The following is a 25,153-nucleotide window of genomic DNA, read 5'->3' on the forward strand; positions in this document are numbered from 1 at the left end:
AGGAACCACCACATGATTCAACTGTTTCTCATAGAAAAGGGCTGTGACTTTCTCTGCTTTGATACAAAATTGTTTCAAGCTTCAAATTTTTCATTTCATGTATTTTTGGAACTCTAGAAAGAGTAATGTAGCTGTATTATACTCTAATTCAATGCTCAATATTTGGCAGAATTTGTATCTCTGTCCTCATCATTACATATCTATGGATTAGGGTGATTAATGCAAGCAAATCACAATGCTTATTATAACATTTGATTCACATTTATAACAAGGGAAAATAATAAGAAAGAAACAAAGGGATTAGAAATGAAAGTATATCTCCAAGAGATATCATGCTTGTTGTCTCAAGGCAGCTGAATAGACTGAGAGAGTAAACATCTCTACCTACATCACTTCTCTTCATCATACTGATTGGGCACTAATTGGGAGGATGGCTTTTTGCCTATGAACATATTCAAATTCCCAGGGTAGTTTTTATAAATCATTTATAAATTATGAGGATGCAATCATTTAGGATTCACAGCAAAATCAAATGTCTCATTTTCTTCAAGATATCTAATTTCTTTCCTTAAAAGGGGTCATTTGAACAAATTGCTATGGAGCAATTACATAAAACTGCAATGCACAATGAACAGTATTTTTCTTAAGGTATAATAGTTTCAACATAACTAGTTGGCTCAACTGATTATTTTATTATGATAAGCCTTTTAGTTTCTTGAAGAGGGGTAGGAATTTTCTTATCTATACATTATAATTTTATTTTGATTCATAAATGGTCAAATAGTGTCTTCCTTTAATGCAAAGAATGCATTATGCTGACAGCATTAAGGAAAAGATGTGAGGACAATATTGTAGAAAGTGAGGTGTTAATAGTTCTTAGTAATTCTTGCTCTCCTATTTGTCTTGTAATTATTTTCTTTAAACAAGATTTATACTGATCCCCCTGTGTGTGTGTGAGCGGGGGTGTTATGTGTGTGTGTGTGTGTGTGTGTGTGTGTGTGTGTGTGTGTGTGTGTGTGCTTGTACATTTGCACATAACATTTGTTTGTATGTGGGTGCTTGTAGAGGACAAAAGAAGGTGTCAGATTCCCTGAAGCAAGAATTAGCTTTTTGGGAGCTAGGTACCAAACTAAGGTCCTCTGGAAGAGCACCAAGTGCAGTGCCATCTCTCCAGCCCCATTAAGTTTTGTCCTCATCTCACTATTTCCCTTCAACATCCACATAAAGAAGAGCTTGCCACTTGTCTTTTCTTACATGCAAAACCAATAATGACACATTACTTCATGTGGCCAGTATAACACACTACTGCAAGTTTAAATAACTTAAATTGCTTAAAACATAAATTCATTAACTTTCATGTATGTAGGTTGGTTGTAGCTGGAAGTTTTCTCTGGTCCTGCCCAGCCCCACGGACTCCACACCTGCTTATAAAATAATCCCTCAGAAGATTATATTAATTAAAACTTGCCATTAGCTTAGGCCTACTGACTAACTTACATTTAAACTCAGACCATTTCTGTTAATCTATATGTTGCCACGTGTTCCATGGCTTTACCTGTGTGCCAATACATGCTTCTCCCTGGATGGCAGGCTGCTCACTCAGCCTTCTTTCTTTTCCAAGAATTCTCCTTGTCTGCTTATTCTGTCTATACTTCCTGCCTGGCAACTGGTCAATCAACATTTTATTTATCAACCAATCAGAGCAACACATTCACCGCATACAGATTGTATGACATTTCCATAATTTCCCCTTTTCTTTCTATTTATTTATTTATTCATTCATTCGTTTTTTTGTTGTTGTTGTTGTTTTCGTTTTTGAGCTGAGGATCGAACCCAGGGCCTTGTGCTTGCTAGGCAAGTGCTCTACCACTGAGTTAAATCCCCAACCCTTTTTCTATTTAAAAGGAAGGTTTTAACTTCAACATAGTAAAATTATATATAACAAAACAGTTATCAAGCAAGGACAATATCTAGCCTATTTATATTTGGCAAAAATAATGAAAATACTCCTATATTTGTGAGTCTAAGGTTTTATATCTAACTTATCTTTTATCATAACTAAGGAAAATTATTACTATCTAGTCTTCAACTATATCAGAGATATAATATTACCTAAGTAAATAGGAAATGCATTGTGAGCAGCTTCTAAAAATCTAGAATGACAGAGACAGCCTGAACAGTCACCCAAAGTTCTTCTCCAATGTTAGGGCATCCATTCTTCAGCTTACAGGTCTAGAGTCTCTCAGTTGCTTCTCTCTGTGTCCTGTAGAATATCTGGCAGTTTCTTCTGTGAAGCAAGAACCTAAAGGACCATCTTGCCTTACAAAGTTCCGTGGTCACTTTCTTATGTGTCCTGCACGTCCAGTTGGTATAATATTTTCTCAAGCAGTCTAGGCAAGGGCAGTTTCTTTCCCAAATGGCTATTTTTGCCAAGAAGAAGATAAACTCTACATGGAGTGTCTTTGATGCCCACCTTCCTCCTTTCTGGAGTAAATTTGTGCTGCTAGGAGCAGACATGTGTCATTGTCCAGAAAGGCTAAGTTTTTAAAACATTTTAAATGCCATATTCTGTAGGTCTTTGAAATTATATCTATGTATATCTACAAAACTTAACATGACTGTAAGTTTGACTATTATAGAAGACTAATTATTAATCATATTTCTTAATTATCCATTACAATTGAAATGAGTTATATAAACATAATACCTTAAACAAGAGTAGAAATATATAGATAGTATATCAAAATTAACTTTAAATTTTGCATCAATAAACTAAAATCCATACCAATTTAAAACATTTTAAACAAGTTGGTCTTTGAAAGTAGCTTCAACAATCCATACTTTTATCCTATCATATATATATATATATATATATATATATATATATATATATATATATATCCTATATTTCCATATCATATAGTTGGTAGCCTAGTAATGTCCACTGGGCTTAAAATCAAGGTGTCAGTATGGCCAAGTTTCATCTGGATCCTTTGGGGAAAATGATGATTCTCTCCCATGTCCAGCTCCTGTAGCCTTCACTCATGCCTAGGCTCCTTTGCCACTCTTACATGATAAGCAATGTTGTTGCATTCCTTTGTGCCTTTTTTTCATACTCACTTCAACACATGCTTCTCTTCTTTACCTCTTTATTAGACCCTTGTAGCTACAGTGGTTTCATACAAATAATCTAAAATGGTCTGGATTGAGGAGATGGCTCAGCCATGAAAGTGACTGTCATTTCAGGTACATAGAACACACAGTAGTCATTGATTGGTAGTAAAGTGGGGAGCTAGCCACTGGTTGGTAGTATATGAAGGGCAGGATTATGTCTCAGAAATGATAGAGAAGCAAAAGACTAGAGAAGAAAATTGTAAACTTGAATCATTTTGGTACTGAAGTATTTAAAGATAGTGGAAAGTGAAGTTTCATTGAACTATGCTTTCAGAGTCTAAGTCAAGAATTTTCCTTCTCATTCCATGAGTTCACTGGAAGGAAGCCTTCATTGATCCAAGGAGGATATCACTATAAAGGTTGTGACAAATCAAAGTTCTTTGTATAAAAATAGACATAGAGAAATTGTGTGAAATGCTAGACAGTGACATTCTTTCTTCAAAGGAAGGTTGTGTGGAATAAAGTCTTATCTCTGGAAAGTGTTTATTCTAGACACATTATGATCTCAGATAATGAGAGGTTTCAGAAAAAGAATAAAAACAATCGCTATGTAGACTCAGAGGCTTGTTATAGGTCTCAATTGGTTAAAAATACTTATACTATGACCCAAGATAGAGTCACATGTCATGGATTAGCTATTTAACATCTTCACTTTTGTTGGGAAGGTGGCTCTGCAAATATGTGTCTATCTAAATGCTTGATAACTTGTGTTTGAATTCCCATAGCTTACATAAAAGAAGCTAGATTTTGCAGCCTTTGCTTGTAATGCCAGAATTTGGGGGTTTACATAGGCAGACCCTAGGAGCTCCCTAGCCAGTCAGTGTGATATAAATGACAAGCTTTCAGTTCAGTGAGAGACTGTCTCAATGGGATGATCTAGGGAGATATAATAGACAGTACTTGATATCCTTTTCTAGCCTCCATCTGCCTGCTCAAGTGTATACACACACACAAACACAATACATAAACACACACACACACACACACACACACACACACACACACATAATATATACTACCATATGCACACTATACACACACACATATATGTATGTATGTATGTATGTATAGTGTGTGTGTGTAGTTATATTCATAGCTTACACTTACATTTTTATCTGGGGGTAAGAACATTTACAATATATTATTTTAGGTCTCTTTAATGAATAGCAAATTCTCTGTGTAGGACTGTTTATTCATTTGTTTGAGACTGGGTCTCAGTAGACAGTTCAGATTATCTTGAAACAGAATTATATACCACAGTATCCCAGGATTTGGGATAACAAGCTTTGCCAACTCACCTGGCTCTCAACATATTTTCATTAACCAAAGTCACCACAACATGTGATAGATTTCTTGAACTTGCTCATCACTGAAATTTTGAGTTTTGATTAACATCTCTCCATGCTAAACTCATGTTCTTAATTGTTTAGTGTTAAATGTGCTATTATCTTTATTGCTTCTATTGTTTGTCCGTTTCCAATTCCTTTGTCTAAGTTTACTATTCCTTCGATATACCCAGGGAATGTAATGCCCAAGACCTGAAATGCAAGTGTTGCTATACTTATTTGGAAATTTGAACAAATGTTACTCAAATTTTAAATGACTCAGTTGATAATTTACTAAAGACTAACTTCTTCAGTCATTCTTAAGATTTTATTATGATTATTTTTATTTGTGTGTCTGTTTGTGTGTATGTGTGTGTGCGTGTGTGTGTGTGTTGAATATGTACCACAGTGTTTGTGAAAGGCACTCTCAGAGATCAGAAGAGGGCATAAGTTCCCTTGCATTTGGTTGTGCTGAGAATTGAACTGGGCATTCTCTGGAAGAACAAAAAGTTCTCATAACTACTGAGCCCTCTCTCCAGCTCCTTCTTCAGGCATTATGAAACATGACTTGCCACATTAATATGCAAACACACCAGTGGATTGGCAAAGCCAAAGAGAGAACAAAACCAGTCTTAGCCTAAATGCACAACTGTCAGCCAGTTTTGACATGGAGAAAAGAACAGGGCTAATCCAGGAGAACTCTTCAGGCAGGTTTAGTGGAGTTTTTATTATTTAAACACACACATACACACACACACACACACACACACACAAGAAGAGTTCATAAATTTGCTCAAAACAGGCTAAGCTCTGGAATGTAACATGACATTTGCTATATGTCAAAAGTCATTTATGATATTTGAATCTCTAAGTGTCATAAAACAAGCCAGGCAGGGCCGCATGAACCTGGCTTATAAAAGTAAAATGTACCAGTATAAAATATAAAAAGGGAACTGTTGTAAATAGAGATATGAGCAAAGAATGCAAGCAAAGTGGTTTTACCCCTAGAGTTCACTGTTGCTGAAACAAACTGAACTAGATGAAATGCTCAGCATTAGGGTTGGGGAGACAGCCCAGCCCTATCTGAGTTTAAATCTGCAGTATCTACATAAAAGCTAGACATGGACTTTGGCACCTGGAACTCCATCACTGGGATGGGGATTTGCATATGGAGATAAGAAAATTCCTAGGACTTGCTTGCTGACACCTTGTTCTAGGTTCTTTGAGAAACCCTGTCTCAAGGAAATAAGTTGTAGAACATGGTAGAGAAGGGTGTTCAGACAAGTCCTGGTCTCTGCATGTTTCCCTAATTTCCTAACAAGGAATGGCTTCAGATGATATATCATATGGCAGAGAGATGCCTGGCTGGGAGAGGACAAAGGGGAACGCTAGCACATCTAAGGCCAGGGGGTAACAGAATATGAAAACTCCCCCAGAAAAATGAGTAATTTTGTTTTCATCTTTATGCAATCAGTGGTCCAATGTGGAGAGAGGTTTAGGTGATTAGTCCATCCACTGGAACAATAGAATGTACTGGTGAACATACAAAAGAGGATGTTTTTTCCTTCCATACATGAAGTTGGGAGGGGACATCTTGTGGGGATATTATGAGGTGAACTATAAAAGGTAAATGTGGGAATATGATTGTATTTCATTATATACATGTATAAAATTCTTTAGGATAGAGAAAAAGTGTAATAATACAAAACCAAAATACTCCCTTGGTTACAATAAAATACCTGAATAGTAAAGATTATGCTGCATAAAGCACTCATGAAAACTAAAAATGAGAAAAAAACATTTAGATTTAAAAATATATGATTAGACAATTATGGCAGTTTCAGAAGCACTTGTGTGGTGTAGATGTCTCACTTTTGGAACACTTCTTTCCAGTAGGAGGCTCCTTGAGTCTCAGGATATTTAAAAAAAAAGGCTCAGGAAGCAAAATACCTCAAGTTTCTAAGAAGTTCTCAAAACATAACATATTCACAAGATAACAATTGCCAGGACAAGAAGACTCTCCAACCAGTCAGTCTTCCTGAAAGTTGTACAGAGATCTTCACGGGTGCAGCTTTTGTGAGTTATCATTCTGGAGGGGGTGGAATTTTCAGTGATGCAGCTGCTTTTCAGTATGCATGCTCCTGCAATTAACCCCCCACTCATACTCTCATAACTAACCCCAAGAAATTCAGATGCTTGTTAAGTTGGACTTCAGTGGGATTGTTACTGGGATCTGCCATGGGCTCCCTATTTGGGGTGAACAGAACTTTGTTAGTCTCTCACAGGAAGTCACACAACCAGCTTAAGAAAGTTTTCTTGGAATGAATGCAGTTGAGCTAATGTATTTGTTCTTTTGTTTTCCCTTTCTTTGATAAACATGATGATTAAAATCAACTTCAGGAAAAAAAAAAAGAGTTGAACTGGCTTACACTTCAAATTCACAATCAATCACCGAGGGAAATCAGGGTAGGACCTCAAGGTGGGAACCAGGAAGGCAGAATGCTTAACTGGTTCACTTTTTCTTGTGTTTTCTGGTTCATACCCAGCCAACTTTCTTGTAGATATATCTATCTATGGATGGTGGCACCCAGAGTCGGCTGGGCCCTCCACATCAATCACCAGTCAAGAAAATGTCTCTTCATCATGGCCACAGGCAATCTGACCAGGGTAATCTTCTGAGTGAGACTTTCTCAGATGACTCTGGACTATGTCCAGTATTTTGCTGAAGCTAACTAGGGCAGTGGTTGTAACAGAGAATAAAAGCTAGAATTTTCAAGGCATGAAGCAAAGCCTGGGCAATACAGAAGGTTCATACCAGGAAGCATCAGAAAGGCAAAGGATGATTTTGGGGAGATAGGTAGAAGCCACACAGAGATGAGATCCTCCATCTTCCAAGGCACTTTTCTTCCACCCATTTATTGCACTAATTGTACTTCACCATAGTGCCTGGCTTCATCCTGCTTGTTGAAAGCCTGTCCTCAGTTTTCTACCTCTGTCAAATAGAACCCAATTCTTCATATGAAACTTGTTTCCTTTACTCTAGTAAAAGGAAATAATGGAAAAAACAAACAAATAAACAAACAAACAAAAAACTACTTCCTATTATCAACTGAAATGCATCCTCATGAGTGATACAGGTATCAGTAAATCTCAAGTGCTTTCAGCCTGGCCAATTAAAACATAGAGTTTTACTTTTACTTTCATACTAATGACATGTCACCTGGACCTTTCTTTAATGAGACAAGTTGTGTTCTGTGGTGATATGTTGTATACCCTATTAAACTTGTCTGAGGATCAGAGGACAGAGCCAGCCATTAGATTAGACATAGAGGCCAGACAGTGGTGGCACACACCCTTAATCCTATCACTCAGGAGGCAGAGATCCATCTGGATCTCTGTGAGTTCAAGGTCACACTGGAAACAGAGCCAGACAGTGGTGGCACACACTTTTAAAACCAGTACTGGGAAGCACACATGCTTTTAATCCCAGGAAGTGATGGCAGGGCGGAGAAAGGTATACAAGGCCTGAGGAAACAGAAACTAAGGCAGTTCAGCTGACATCCTTTTGGGTGAGGACTCAGAGGCTTTCAATCTGAGGATTCATGGAAACAGGATCAGCTAAAGAGTTGTCAAGGTAAGGTTGGCTGTGGCTTGCTCTGCTTCTCTGATCTTTCAGCTTTCACCCCAATATCTGGTATCAGGTTTTTTATTAAAAGACCATCTAAGGTTCAAACAAAAGTGTTCTTACTACAACTTCATTGGTTTCCTCTGAGCGCTGCCAGGACTGAGTGTAGAACATTTCTCTTTGATATTCTGAGCCTTCTGCTACTGTATTCAGAATTTTGGTGATCATCTAAGTCTGGTTGATACAGGCCATGAAATGCTTTTTTTTATAATGACCCAACACACTTTACAAGGACAGATACATTGATTCTTTGGGTGCTTCCAAGGAGGCTTCCTTCACAGGTGGCATGGCAGATGTTTTCTTCCATGTGGAAGATTGAATGTCCTTTCTTCAGGAATTCTCTGGGCTCTTTCCCAGTGGGTGAACTCCCAATTGTATATACTCAACTCATGATTTTTATAACTCTAACCCCTCCTCCTTCTTCCCCACCCCATACCTACCTATATGTTTATGTGTATGTTTATTGGTTCATCTTTAGTGCACTATTATAGTTGATAATTTTTATGAAGAAATTATGGCAAATTTGTATATAAGTAATGAGAAGTTTATTTCTTTGAAAATGCAAACCCTTGGTCATAAAAATTGCTAAATAAACATTTTTGGGTGTTAAAATGAGTCAGTATTGCATAGACTCTAGTACATATTAGGTCTTATATATCTTTATTTAGTTAAAATGATTGTTATAATTAGATGTATAGATAGATGTATTAATAAAATAAGTCATAAGTAAGTGACAAACAGAGGATAGATTAGGTAAATGGTAGATGGGTAAATAGATGAGATATAATGTAAGATGGCAGACAGGAACAAAACAAGCAAGATAATTAAAGTACCAAATGTCTACCATAAAGTCTCAGAACATGACTGCCTAAACATGAGCTTAACAAGGACAGAAATAGACACACTAAAGTGGATGGGGGAAAGTCCGTAATGTCTCAACTCCAAACAATGAACTACGGGGAACTAAGGAATGCTGAGACCAGGAGAAATACTATTTTGCAAGTAAGAGTACATGAATTTATTTTCTAAAACCAAATGGCCAGCTCTGAAAACACATATAAGTAACATTTTACAGACTGAGTGAGTAAGGTGTATTTATATATCTAGGAATACATATATAAAAACAACAATTAATAAATTTTAAAAAAGAGGCCATGAATTTGAAAGACAAGAAGGAGGGGTAATTGCAGGGTTTGGAGACAGGAAAGGGAAGGGAGAAATAATGTAATTATAATCACAAAAAATAAAATAAAAATATTTAAAAGTCTATCTTTGAGAACCCATTACTTCAACTTAACAATCCACTGGCTGAACAATTGAACACATATTAATTGGTTGCCTGGCAACAGGCATCATGCAATGGCACCTCAGTGGATATAAGACAGTGAATGATGAATTGCAGAGACATTAACAACATGACTAAATTTTAAAATTCTAGGTATCACACTCTTAGGACATATTCTGCATTAAGTATATTTTCCACAGAGAAATTAGTTTTGAGGTTTTATGCTAATATTTAAAAGTGGTTGTAGAATTCATTCCTTTGGATTAAAGATACAAAAGGATTTCTTCCTCCCAAGGCATTTTTTATTGATTTAACACAGAGTTAGAGCTGAGTGAGGGCCATGAACTGGTTTATTCTGTTTTAGACTTTTTAAAAGTAAATGAGCAAAACTAGGGCATTTCGTGTCCCAGTAGCAACTCTTTGAACAGGCTCAAGTGAGCTACAAAAGTTTATTAACTGCCCTGAAGTGGGACTTCACATCAGAGAGTTAAGAAACCACTAACGGGGAAAGTCATACTAGGCACCTTCCGGGATTTGATGCCCTTCCATTTCTTAGAGTTGGAGTCATGTAGATTTCATCCAATAGAGTGTAATAAAGCTCAGTGTGCAGGATCTAAACAATTGTGATTAATTCTCTCAAATAGCCATGTGCCTACAGCCATGGACAGCTCTAAACCAGAAATTCAGGGAGACCCCTCTAAGGCCAACTCCTTCTCAAGCTGGACTGAATCAATCATGTAGTCCTATGTGTCACAAGAAGAGAACAGAGAAAGAAAGGAGGGGCTAGGGAAATGGTTTCCTCAGTAAAGGGCTCACTCGCCACACAAGTGTGAGGACTAAAGTGTGTGTTCTCAGCACCATGTGAAAACTGACTACAGTAAGGGGCATCTGTTAGCACTTGACAGGTGGAGACAGAAGGGTCACTGGGGCTCGCTCACTAGACAGTCTAGCCAATCAGTGAGCTCCTGATCCAGTGAAAGACCTTGCCTCAAAAGTAAGGTGGAGGAATTAACAAAGACATTCAGATAGACCTCAACATGCAGGGACATACACATACATGTTTACATGTACATGCAAAATGTACACAAGTAAAAGAGTCGGCCTCATCCCATAGGTCTATTCAAAACTAGGTGATCAAAACGTATGTTCACGGACTACACAGACTTCCTCTCACTGTGGAGACTGTACCACCTTTTATTTCTAGCCCAGCTATGACATTGAAAATGGAACATTTTCATAATTCAGGGGGTTTTATATATTCTGACCACATGATCTTTTATCAATATTCTAATGCCATGTAATTTTCAGATATCTACATGTATTTTCAAATGTAGTAGTGTTTATTTTGTATAATAAAGTTGAGAATATTTAAAGCATGCACATGTCCCATAAACTACCGTCATTATGCTAGAGGGAAAAGAACACAAGCATTGGAAAAACTATTCCTGTGTGTCTAGAATCATGCATGACAAAGGAGAATATTGAGTAGATGGAGGTAGCTTTATGACCATGCTGTTTTCCACATCAAAGTGTTCCTTCTCTAGTTGTCCCTGGACCAGTGGGCGAGAACTACAGCTGAAACCAAGTAGAAGCAACCCTCAACATCTTCCCATGGTATACATGTCCCTAGAGCACTCGACTTCAAAGGAGAACTAGAGTTCGTTCACAGAGTTGGGGCTTAGCTAGAAAAGGCAGGACCTGTGTTGGTTGCTATTGTTGATCACCTAGGTACCATCTCTAGCCACCTAGAAAACAGACCTCCATAATGTCTGTGAGGAAATTTATTGCTTTCTACGTTGAGGTGAGCAGTGCCATCCCATGGGCTGCAGCCTTAGATTGATCCCATTGCATCGCATCCACAGTCAGGAAGCAGAGGGAAGTGAATGCTGCTGCTCAGAAGAATTTCCCCTTTTAATTCAGTCCAGGAATGCAGCATTTAAAGTGGGGCTGCATTCTTCAGTTAACCCAACAGACAGGCCTAGAGCTGTGGCTCTAAGGTGATCCTAGAGTCTTTCAAGTTGACAACAGCATAAACCATCACAGTACCAAAAATGAAAGAATATGATGCTCAAAGAAAATGATCAGCAATACATCTGGTGGAGGCTGAGCCCAGGGAAATGATCTTGGTGTGGCAAGCAAAGTGACCCAGTCTTTTTTGAATGAATGTGTTCTTTGATGGAAATGAAATTCTATTCTAAGCATTTTTCTCAAAATTTAGTAAACATTTCCTCCATGACCTCATTAACTTCCCAAAAAGTGTGGCCCCATGGAGCCAATTCCTTTCCTCCTGAGGAAAGCAAAGTTTAACTGACTAGGAAATTAATGAGCTGGTAATATTTGATGATTGCTGACTGTGCTCTTCTTCAAGATGGTGTGTGTGTGTGTGTGTGTGTGTGTGTGTGTGTGTATGTGTGTGTGTGTGTGTGTATATGTGTGTGTGTGTGTGTGTATGTGTGTGTGTATGTATGTCTGTGTATGTGTATATGTGTGTGTGTATGTATGTGTGTGTATGTGTTGTGGGTGTATGTGTGTGTATGTGTGTGTATGTGTATATGTGTGTGTGTGTGTGTATGTATGTGTGTGTATGTGTTGTGGGTGTATGTGTGTGTATATGTGTGTGTGTGTATGTGTGTGTATGTGTGTGTGTGTGTGTGTGTGTGTGTGTGTGTATACAAGGGTTGGTGGAGGCCAGGTATCAACATCAGATGTCTTCCTTGACCACTTTTCACTCAATTTTTTTTTTTAAGACAGACTTTCTCACTGAACCTGGAACTCATTAATTTGGCTATATATATATAACAGATGCAGGATTCTTCTTCTACACTTTTACTTCCTCAGGCACTTGCTGCAGTCATTTTCTTCTTCTTTATAAGATATCTTTAAAGTGTCCAGCTGTCCAGCCATTTTACCCATTTCAGTCAGTTATAGGGATCCTCCTGCATACTCACTCCCCCCAGTACACACAGCTGGCTTTTACATGGAGGCTGGGCATCTGCCCTCAGGTCCTCATTTTCCCATGGCAGTAACTTTACCGACTAAGCCATCTCCCCAGACTTTTTTTTTTAAATGGTAAATAACTGTGCTTTATTACTAGAAAAAAATTGATCAGAAATAACAGAAAAATCACAAAAGTTCTTGATTTCCATTTCTTAAAAACTGAACTTAAAATTAATGAGTAAATGAATCACATTTTTCCTTGGTATATCCTATTTTTCACAGACATCTGTCCTCAATGAAGATCCTGTTATGGTGAGTTGAAATTGAATAAGAATATTTTTCTATTGAAATTAGCATAGTTTACAAAGAAACAAATCGATAATTTAATTAAAAATTACACTTGGAGATATATGATCAAAATAGATTTTTGAAAACTTTTAAAATAACAACAAATGAAGAAACAACTGGTGCACACCTGTAATCCCAGCAACTCGGGAGGCAGAGCCAGGTGGATCTCTATGAGTTCAAGGCCAGCCTGGTCTACAGACTTTTACACATATATTGAAACATATATTGAACATGTCCTGATAAGATGAAGTATATTTTTGAGACTTAAGTATAAGGTGTTTGGAACTAGTGTAATTAGAAATTGCTAGTTGATTGTATTCTTGCTGAGGGCATTTCAGGTTTTACTAGAATTTGCTCTTCTTGATAGAGAATTCCATGGAAATTTGCCTAACACTATTCTAGGAACCTGAAGTCAATCTAATTTATCTTAGCTTCCATTAAATTACCTGCTTGGGCAAACCTCCTCCTCTAGCTAACCAATTATGTTAGCGTCTGTTAAACTGCCTGCTTGTGTGAACCAGGTTGTGGTTTTCACCTTAAAAAATCCCATGCTCTGGATACTCAGTGCAACACCTAGGTCCTGAACACCTGAGTACAATACCAATCTTCAGGAGTAAAGACTTTCAATTGGCAAAAGAAAAGAAAAGAAATTGCTAGTTGAGGAGGACACAAGCACAGAGCCTCGGATGTGCTGTCTGAACAGAGACTGTGGCTGAGCAGTTGGAACAGGCACAGCACAGCACACATTAGCCAGCCCAGAGGCCCTCCCTCTCTCCTGTCTGGAGAGCAGCCGTCCTCTGCAGCTCCAGACTCTCCTGGCGCTCTAGCTTCTCCTGGCACCAGATGCTTGCTGTCTTGCCTACAGTTTAGTCACAGCGAGGGACCTCCATGCTTTCATGTCCCAGGGTGTCTGTCCACTTACTTCTCAATCGGACCAATGACGTCCGAGGGATGGCCGCTGGCCTCAAAGTCACCACTGCTCAGTCCTTTCTAATCAGATACATTGACTTTATTTAGAGCCCCTGGCCTCAAGTCACCACTGTTTATCATTTTTATCACATACATTTAGTGTAGAGCATGGAATTTGTCTAAAATGGGAAAAAGCGTTTTCCCTCTTTTTCCATGTGATTCCGTAGGTCACAAGACTCACAAATTATTATTTTCTTATTATATTTGATATAATATATGCATCAGGAAAAGCAGTTAAAGGACCTAAATACAAAGTTTCCTTTAGCCCAAGTTAATAAGAACTCTAACACTAGGCAATCCAGACCTAGTACTTCATTTTGGCTGCAGATATTACCAGACATTCAGACCTCTTTTATTTATTTTTTTTAAGATTTTTGCTCCATTTTCCACACAGTGTACCACTTATCTCTTTTTGTATAAAGTGACTTCAGAGGCTCCAGCCATCCCCTCTCTTCCAGGATAAAAAGAAGAGCGAAGATGTGCATATTGCTAAATCAGCCTTCTGGAAAACACTAGTGACTTCTGCTTACAATCAGCCTATCATTCAGAACAAGGGCACACGGCCATTCTCATTTCAGTGGAAGCTAGGAAGTGTGCCAGGTTTTGAAATCTAGGAACATTGCTCCCTTAAAAATAATATGAAATCTTCAAACTGAGGAATGTCACAGTGTTCTATTAAGGAAGGAAAATTAATACTTGGTAGTTTAATAAACACTCCCTGAAATGTTATTTTTCATCTTTTCTTTCAATTAAACATTTATATAACACTTCCTCCAGAAACAGGGTTTTATCATTAATAAATCAGGATCCTTGGGTTGAACATGCAGTTTTTCTATTTATTAACATTGTTCCCTTTGACATCTTACAAATTATCATTTGGACACTTTTTTTAAATCTATAAAATAAAGACGGAAGGTGTCCGTTACATACCACTAACTAAGGACAAGAGGAAAAAGAGTGGAGAGATGACCCAGAGGCTAAAATACTGGAATGCAAGCATGAGGACCTGAGTTCAGAACCCAGAACCTGCATAAAATGGTGGTGCAGACGGTGGTGTTCAATTGTAAAACCATCTCAGGGGTGGAAAGGACAAAGTGTGTGGAGGCTTACCTGACAGCCCTCTATACCAGCTTGTGAGTCCCAGTGAGAGACCCTTTCAAAAACAAGGTGTACAGTTCCTGAGAAAAGATACTCAAAGTTGACTGTTGGCTTCTTCAATACATACATGTGCATGGGCATCTACACATGCACTTGTGTACACACGCATATATATACACAGGAAGTCAAATAAGACCAATGGCTTTTCATATGTCCTCATGGACAGGGTCTGTTTCTCCCTCCCCTCCCCCCCACTTTTTTTTTCCAGGACAGGGTTTCGTTGTAGCTTTGGAGCCTGTCCTGGAACTCACCATTTAGTCCAGGCATGCCCCAGACTCACAGAGATCTATCTGTGTCTGCCTCCAGAGTGCTGGGACTAAAGGTGTGTGCCACCATCACCCGGCTTTCTCTTCTCCTTTGTATCTGCACTATCTTTTCCATTGGAACTCACTGGAAGTGATGCTGCCAGTCCAGGTCCAACTTTCTCCCTGACACAGACACCATGTGGGGATAAAATTTATCAGCCTTCCACATGTCTGATTGAGGCAACTCACAGCGGAGTGAATCCTTTATGCTTTGAAGAGTGAACTGCCCCTCCTTCAATATCCCTATGAAAACCAGGCTAGCCCAGCAGGAGCAGCTCACATTCCTAACCCCTAAACTCACAGGATGTCACAAAACAGATGTTAGTTATGCTGTTAGATGATGTGCTGCTTTAATACCTGGTAACAGATTCTTGGATCTCTGTGCTATCTATTCATTGAGTGTTAAATGCAGTACTGAAGGTGCTCACTGCTAGGCACATGACAAACACTCGTGTTTAAACACCACATTCTCCTACTGAATAGCGTAATTAGGGAAGAAGACTCCATCCAATAGAGCAATCTCCCAGCAACACAAATTGCATCTGTTCATATTTCACTTTCACTCAGCTTTTCCATGACTGCCTCTCTATTTGTGTAGTCATTTAATGTCTGTCTATAATTCTCCACATTGTAGAATTAGGCTTATGCCTCATGTGCTTTTCGCTGAAGACTGAATGGTACAGTGGAGTACAGATGATCTTTGGAGTGAAGGCAATCTGGCTTTGCTTACCAACTCAATAAGTTAGCGAATGGACTAATGGCTGTTACAGTGGCTGACGAGGAGAACAGGGACAGAAAAGTATAAGATTAATGTGTTAGGGCTGACATGATGGTTCAGTGGATGAAGTACTTGTCCTAAAAGCTTGAGAACCTGAAAGATTCCAATTCTAGAACCTACAAGAAAACAAGGCAGTCACAAGAGTAGTCTGTCATCCCAGTCTTTGGAAGACCAAGTTAGGATATTCAGGGGGAAAGCTGCTTAATTAGATGAGCTAATTAGTGAGCTCTAGGTTAAATCAAGAGACCTGACTCAATAAATGAAAATTGAGAGCAATCGTGGAAAACATCCAATGGCAACTTTGGGCCCCAGCACAAACATACATATTCAACTGAACACAGACCTGTGCCAACAGGTATGTTAACAAATCTATACACATGCACACATACACACATGAAAAAAAATGGTTAATATTTGAATCCACTTGGTAGAAAACCTGAAAATCCCTACCAACAGGGATACATGTATGGGAGAGTGCGTTTGAGAAACAAGCCTAAGATTTAGAGGTGGGGGCTATACAAATGAACCCTCAAGGGTCAGAGACTGGGCTCTTGTGCCCAGCACCACAAGTTCCTAACCCTTCTTGGCAAACTGTTGCATTGCCACCCTCATTAGTGTACTTTTAATAAATCTCTCTGCATCACTATTCCTGTGCCCTGTTCCAATTATTTGTTCCAAGACACACAGACCTGGAAATCCCAGCAGGTGCCCTATGAACTCTGATCCACAGCTCTAACATTATAATTTGTGTTCCCCTAGGACTGTATTAGAGTCCAAGTAGTTTATTTGAAAGGAGAAAAAAATCAAAGGACAAAGTAGTGGCATGGTTAAAGGTATGAAAGTATCATAATGCCTGCAGGATGAAACCCAGAACATTCTCATGCAGAGCAACTATGCTGACCTCCATGTAGATTGTGCATGATCATAACCAAGTCCTCATGCACCAGAGAATAAAGTTAAGAAAACCAGCCAATGCAACAACTGATACAAAAACAAACAACGGAAAACAGTGTCTAATATATTTACTTCCTGGAGATGGCTCAACATGTAAGAGAACTTGATAATTAATAATGAGGACCTGAGTTCTGATACCCAGCATGCACATTAAAAGTCAGGTATGCTGAGCATGTCAAATTGAATGAAGAAAAGCCTGTGAGGCTTCAACCCTACACAAAGAACTACAGGCAACTGAGGAAAGCTGGGAATGAGAGAGATGGCCTTCCCATGGAAGAGCACACTGAACTGGTTAGCCAATACTAAATGACCAGCCCTGAAGACATACAAGCAGGTAGCATTATATGAACTGAATAAGCTATATTTAGGAATATATATGTATATACATATTTATATGTGTATGCAAAACTAATTAGTAAAAAAAAAGAGGATGCGAGTTTGAAAGGGAGTTGGGAGGGATATATTGGAAGATTTGGGGGCAGGAATGGGAAGGGTGAATAGTTGCACTTAAATTATAATCTCAAAAATAAATATAAAAGTAAAAGTATTTCCTTGACTTTGTAAAAATAAATAAATATAAGGCTGAGGATGGCTATATATGTATGCCTGTGACTCCAATATGGTGAGGCTGAAAACTGGGAGATTTCTGTGGGTTGATAGGGCTTGCCAAGCTACAGATTTAAAGAGAAACCCTGTTTCAAGGGAAGAAGATAGAAAGTAATAAAGTGGAGCACTAGACACTCTCTTCTGGCTTCCAATGAGCACATGAATGGACATATATTTATGCATGTATGAATACATGCTCTCTCTTACACACACAACACACCCACACCCACACATTTACACAAATCACTCCTGTTAGCTGATAAATGGCAGAGATATAATGGGACTATAATAATACTGCTTTGGTTTAAAACACTCAAGTATTACAATACAATACAAGTAAGTGGGGAAACTTTACATAAAATAGTGGTAATTTAAACAAAAAGCACTTGCTACATTTTTACTGCAGAGATTACCAGCATTATCTGCAACAGATGGGAAGTGTATTTTGATTTAACATTATGAACAGCAACCACCTCAAAATAACATGTTAGGAAAACCCATGAAAGTAGTCCAGACTACAGTCAAAAACAAAACTACAGCTCAGAGAAGTGCCCTCTGGGAAAGAAAGGATTCTTCTCCTTTCTGTTAAATGCCATCCATGACCATGTTTCTTGTCAGGATGTCAGTGGTGAGAGGACAGAGATGTAGCACCACACCACAAGCCTCAGTAGCCCAAGGAGTTCAAGAGTTTGTGGGACTGTGGCTAGGGCTACATAAAGCTCTGCAGTGCTAAAATGAATGCTTCAGTGCTGGAACAAGTTTTGGGACTAGCCAGTTTATGAAGCAGAGTGGGAGATTTTACTAAAGATAATCAATTATGAGCTTACATACATGGGTTAGGAGAAAGAGAGACACTCATGGGTCTGGAAGTGAATTGGTTGTAAGTATAATATGATACGTGAAATCAGGGAACACTCAGAATACACAGGGAATGATATTCCCTTCCCTTGTAAATGGACTTTCCATTGCCATTCCTAGAGAATTGCTTATTTACCTAAGAAGACAGAGAGTATTACATGGTGATTAACTGGGCTGGGAATCTGCTGAGGAGAGGCTTCACTTGATTCCAGGATGAAAGGATCCTCTTCTCATACCTGCAAGATTTTCCCTCCTTTCTATCCTGCCTTGAGGCAAAATGAAACAAGAAGTCCTGGCTGGCTGAGATCTAGGAATGCTGGACTTTTGCTTACTCAACTACCACTACAAACCTGGAATTATCTGGGAAGTCCCCTGTTAAAAGAAATCTAGGAGGTATGGAAGTTGCTTGTGTCTCAAGTTTTCTTGCCAACTTCAAGACCTAATAAATCATTTTGTTTTGCTTTTCAGCTCTCTCATATTTAAACATCTTCAGTTAGCTTTTAGATATCATATCGTGTAGCTCTTTCATACTGGGCAATTTCCACAAAAACACACAACATATACCTGATTTACTGTTAAATTGTCAAACCAATCCTGGGCTGGAGAGATAGCACCTGCTTTGCTCATTTGGGGACCTAAATCTGTTCCTAGGAACCAAACAAAAATCTGGATGTAGTAATGTGAAATTGTAATCTCACACGCATACACACATATGTGACACACACACACACACACACACGACCACCACCACCAAAATAAATAAATAAATAGATAAATAAATAAATAAATAAATAAACATCAAAAGCAATCCTCAAAGATTGTCATTGTGAGTTTTGGTATCAAAACTGAGGAACTCCCTTAAGGATTCAGTCCACTTTTTCAGCAAAGTTTCCCCAGACTGAGCTCAGGCACTCTCCATTTCAGTCCCTGCTTCCAGAAGTAGGACGTTCTAGGCCTTGCAGCTCAGATGTGCTCTATGTGATAGTCCATGAGTAACTATTCCCCTGTTGAGGGACCAGGAAGTTTTAAGTATGACTGAGGACCTGCTTTGGTATTGGACATGCCAGGGCTACATTTGTAAAATTTTCATATTTCAAAATTTCATAAAAGGTCACTGGATATCTTTGAAGTTTGAAAGTGGATGAGTTCCCAGGTAGGAGGTTTCAGCAAGTTCTGAATGCTTCAGTGCTGGAAAGAGTTTTAAGACTAGCCAGTTTATAAAGCAGAATAGCATCCTTCCTGCTGCCCTACTCCTTAACCTGACACTGTGGCCAATACATCCTTGGGTCTCATACTGGACAGGTTCATCCTATTACCAGTAATAGTTCTGATTGATCTTTGCAGTTCATTTCTTACTTTTCTTGTTATTGCAGTAAAATACTTAACTAAAGAACTTAAGAAGGAGAGGGCTTATTTTGGCTCAAGTTGAGAGCACAGTTGATCTTGACACATCAGTCATAGTGGAAGAAGCATGAGGTTTCTGGTCACATTGCATCCTCAGCAAGGAAGCAGAGTGAGATGAATTATGGGGCTCAGCAGGCTTTCTGTTTTATTTGTAGTCTAGGAACCCAGATCACGGAGGGATGGGCAACAAACTTAGAGTTCTGCACCTGAGTTAACCCTGTGTAGACAGTCTCCCACAGACATGCCAGAGGTTTGTCTACTAAGTGATTCGACCTGGGTGAAATATCTGTCTAGGTAACTCAATAAAGACGGGCTGAAAAAAAGCTGTTGACAGGGGGCTGAGCAGACAGAAGAATGGGCAGTGGTTATCAGAAATCTTTTTCTAGGACATGAAAATATTTTGGAGCTAAAAGAAATCATTGTTGGTGGACTAACTACTGATGATGTATACTCTTTTAAATATTTTGAATTTATTTCAACTTTATTAATATTGTTAGTCTGCAAATAATTATTATTTTAGTTGTACAAAATATGAATGTTCTATCTTCATTTCTGTTGCTGTGACAAAAATACCCTAACTTAAAGAAACTTGGAGGAAAGAAGCTTACTTTAGCTTACAATTTCAGGTACAAGTCCATTATTGTGAGGAAATTAAAGTAGGAGCTTCAGCTAGTCATATCCCATCCACAGGTGAAAGCAAAGAGAAATGAGCACATACATACTAGCCTACTTGTCCTCAGCTTGATTTCTCCACTCCTACAGATTTCAGGAACCCCTGTATGGTAACTCCCACAGTGGGCTTGGACTTCCTGCATCAATTAACTTAATTAACATAGTCTCCAACAGATATGCTGACTGAACCTGTCTTCTCAGGTGATTAAAAGTTGGATCAGCCTGATAATTAAAACTCACCATTGCAATGGAACACCATGTAGTAATGTGATACATGCATAGAATACTTAATTACCAGATCAGTGTAGTTGACTTTAAAATAAATAATTCAAAGTTATATGGATATAATTTTAGTGGGAAAAATACAAATGAAGAGACTTTGGCATAGTGGGCTATTGGTACATCATATTAGTGAAGTACCATCCCCAGTTATTCAGCTGAACATTAGTCACAGTTGCTATATGTGAATGAAGTCCCTAAGCAGTGGGCTTTTGATAAGGATATTCTCATCCCAGTTAACAGGAGTGTACTTAGAGCCAGCAAGGGCTAAACCTTAAAAACATGGTGGCTCTTCACTTTCCACAAGAGAAAGACATCCCCTCTTTAGTCAGAACCCCTGTCCATGACTATGATGAGCTTAGTCTGTAATTTGCATTGGTCCAGCCTTTGGATTTCAAATACCTTAGCCAGCCACTGGAACCATAGGCTCCAGTTCTGAACCAATCTCAGCATATTATCAGGACTGATTGTGTTTGCTGTTTGTTCCCTGGTTGATCATTTAGGGGATTTGTTATCTAAAGTCATTCATTCTTGTCCGGGCAACAACACTACAACACTACTGAAACCTCATGCAAGGGTCTCTCTCTCTCTCTCTCTCTCTCTCTCTCTCTCTCTCTCTCTCTCTCTCTCTCTCTCCCCTCTCTCTTGTGTGTATATTTCTCCACATGCATAAATGAGGATGCTCATATGGCATGGTACATATATTGAGGTTAAAGGAAAACTTCAGATATTGGTCCTCACCTCCTATCTTGCTTGAAACAGGGTCTTTTGTCCCCCAGTATTTATGACAAGGTAGTTGTTCTGCTAGCTTCTGGGTGTCTCCTGACTCTACCTCCCACCTTGCCATAGGAACATAAGGATTACACATACATGCTATCATGTCTGGCTTCACCTGAATTCTAGGAATCCATATTGCAGTCTTAACAATTGTGTGGAAACTGTTTTACCCATTGAGCTATCCCTACTAGCCCTAAAATTTCCACCCACAATTCTTGGTGGGAAAGTGCTATGAAACTGCAGGTGTGTGACAAGAAGGTAAAGGAAACAAACAACTGTGACCACTGATGTCCTGATGCCCATGGAATAGTGTTGAATTAGCTGACTTTTCCCAGCAAGTGCACTAGCATGTCTCTCTTCCCTTTCATGATGTTTAGCCCTTCTTCCTCTCCGGGTAAGAGTGTACTTCTAGGAAATCTGCTTGTCCCAAGAAAATTGGAATAATGATAAGTACTGGGTTTTTTTTCCTACTTATAGGTCCAGACCTTTTCTTCATGGTAGTTCTCTGCCAATGCACTCTTACCATCTGTGGTGAAACATAAGCAAACAGCACAAGGTCAGCAGAAATACGAGGAAGTCGTGCATAAGATGAAAAAGGCTTTGACTAGAAAAGAGCCATAAGAAAAAGCCAGGGGGCTTAGTTGGTACAGTGCTTTCCCAGAAATGTTGAAGACCTGGATTTGATCCCCAAACCAATGTATAAAGCCAAAAAGGTGGCAAATGCTAGAAATCCTAGCACTAGGGAGCTGGAGTCTGATGGATCTCTGAGACTCACTGTTCAACCAGCCTAGCCTACTTTGCAAGTTCCAAACCAGTGAGAAACTCTGTATCAAAAAGAAAGAAAGAGAGAGAGAGAGAGAGAGAGAGAGAGAGAGAGAGGAGGGAAGGACGGAGGAAGGAAGGAAGGAAGAAAGGAAGGAAGGAAGGAAGGAAGGAAGGAAGGAAGGGAGGGAGAAGGAAGGAAGGGAGAAGGAATGAAGGAAGGAAGAAAGAAAAATAAAAAGAAAGAAAAGAAGGTTAGATAGAACTGATAGAATAACTTCCAAGGTTCATAGCTACACACACAGACAGGTAAACCTGGAGACACCTGTGCACGCACAGACACATATGCACATATACATACACAGAGAAATAAAATTTATAAGCTAGAAAACAGATAAACATCTGAGGATCTACATACAAACACATACAAATATATACATGTAGATGCTGAAAACATGTTCATGTAGAGGCATTATGTGTATGTACTTGTGCGTGTGCATGTATGTGAGGCATTATGTGTATGTACTTGTGCGTGTGCGTGTGCATGTGCGTGTGTGTGTGTGTGTGTGTGTGTGTGTGTGTGTGTGTGTGTATGGACAGGAACCTACAGCTATATGTAACCACAGATGCTAATGTCTATGCACACAAATTCACCAGTACATATACACAAATCTGTGCATCTACACAGCAATATATTTTTAGATATGCATATACATACTGCTATTGTTTGCAGATTGTATGTTCCCTGGAAGGTTCGTGAGTTGAGAGTTTTGTCCCCAGGGTGATGATGTCCTATGTCATAGTGCTCTCAGAGGAGATTAAGGTGTTTCTCAACAGATTGTTATTACAAATCTTGTGTGTGACTCTATGAATCTCTTTCTGGCTTCCCTTTCAAACTGCTCACCACATAAAATTTGTACCTGCAGAACCACTGGAGAGAGCACAGTTCTGTTTGGACACCCAGGTTCTAAAAGTGATAGCTAAATAAATCTATTAAAAAAAAAACAGTCTATCTCTTAGATTCCATTAAGTTAATAAAATTCTGAGTAATTCATTCAAGTGTATGGACACACATAGACAAATACCACATATATACACAAACAAACACAAAAATACTCACACACAAACATGCATACACACATAAATACACACAAATACACTCATGCATATACATATGTCATTGAATGAGTCTTTTTTTTTTTTTTGGAAAAGATAACTCAACCTTGAAACAGCACATTCACCGGCATCAGTTTCCCTTTGTGGTGCTCTACAGAAAATCCTTATATGAATCCTAAGGAAACTGCTCTACAAACACATGGCCTCAGCCCCAATATTTTACATTTCACCAAAGTAACTGCTATGGGTCACAAGACAATGTAGGCTCTTGCTCGACCCTGGTGAAATACAGTTGCACACTATGCACTTGGCCCTTCACTGTGTTAAGATGAATCTGTTCCATGTTGGCTAGTATGGTGGGGTCACTTTCATCAGGGAGGGCATGGCCCTCTACCCAAGGTCAGGAACTGTCAGCCTGGTGACAATGTGTTCACTTTTGATTTCTCCTTTCTCTAGAGACAATAATCTTTAAAGACCACTTGCTCTGGAATTAGCTTCTTGCACATAATCTTATTTCTGTACTAGAACTGGACTTTTAAGACCAGAAGTGAACTCAAGCTTAGACTGTTGATTCAGTATACCTGACTGAGACTCATTAACTGCCAGTCATCATGTATTCACTGATTAGTTTTCACTCCTTCCCCAGCCTCTCCTAACTTACTTCTGAATGCACCTTCCTGGACAGTGGCAGCAAGATTCAGCTGTCATTGTAAAACAAAACAAATAAACAAAAAAACCTGAGTAAACAATGGCTCAGCTGACGTTGCTGCTGAGTCCATTTGATCTAAATATGAAAACCTGTAACACGAACAAGGTTTGGGGTGACTTATTTTGGTACCTTGCCTAAATCCACTTCCATCTTGAAACCCATGATCTTTCATCCTGAAAAATGCCCCAGGTCAGAGAAGACCATAATGGTGTCTGTGGTGTTTTGAATATGAAGGGTCCCCCATAGGCTCCTGAATATGATCATTCCATCCCCAGATGTGTTTTGGGAAAGGAATGGAGCTTTAGGAGTTGGAGAGTCTTGAGCAGAAGTATTCCACCAGAAGCAGGAGTTGAATGTCATAGCATGGCACCACTTGCTGCTCTCTCTGTGCTTCCTAAATTCAGAGTCAATGGGATTGACCAGCTTCCTGTTCCTGATGTCATGTCTTCCCTGCCTACCACCATGATGGACTCAAACTGCAGATATCAAACTGCAACCCAAAGTAAGCCAGGTCTTTCACAAGTTACTTTTTGTTATGGTATTTTAATCATGGAAACTGAAAAGAAATGTATGAATTTTAAAAATCAATGGAATGAATGCAGCCCCCCTTCTGCACTCTATCTGCAATGCACTAATGAAGAGAATTATAGAGCAAAACATGCACAGAACATAAAGCCCTGTGAAACATGTGGGGGTGGATAAGAAAGATAACACAATGACCACAGCTTTCCCAAGGAGAAGCAGATAAGAAATGCAGGAAAGAAATACTGAGGAAGTTCAAGGGTGGGTGTGGGAGTTGGTTAGTGGGAGATACTTCTCAGCAGTTGTAGAAGAATTAGTACTGTGATGGTATTTACTGAAACTCATCTTGACAGGATGGAGAGTCACCAGGAGACAAGCCCCTGTGTACATCTATGAGGAAGTTTCTAGATTGGGTTAATTGAAGTGGAAGACCAACCCCTACTGTGGACAGCACTATTCCATAGGCCAGGGGCTCAGGTTGAATAGAAATGGAGAAAGATAGCCGAGTGCCAACATCCATTCCTTTCTGC

At 39.0% G+C, this 25,153-nt stretch overlaps 1 protein-coding gene across 1 annotated transcript in view; it reads right to left on the bottom strand.

The window, feature by feature from the left end:
* LOC118592981 (contactin-associated protein like 5-1-like) overlaps positions 1-25,153 on the bottom strand; it is a 934,683-nt gene that overhangs the window by 17,131 nt on the left and 892,399 nt on the right. The window lies entirely within an intron of this gene.

This window comes from Onychomys torridus, chromosome 11 (assembly GCF_903995425.1).
Source record: "Onychomys torridus chromosome 11, mOncTor1.1, whole genome shotgun sequence".
NCBI lineage: Eukaryota > Metazoa > Chordata > Mammalia > Rodentia > Cricetidae > Onychomys > Onychomys torridus.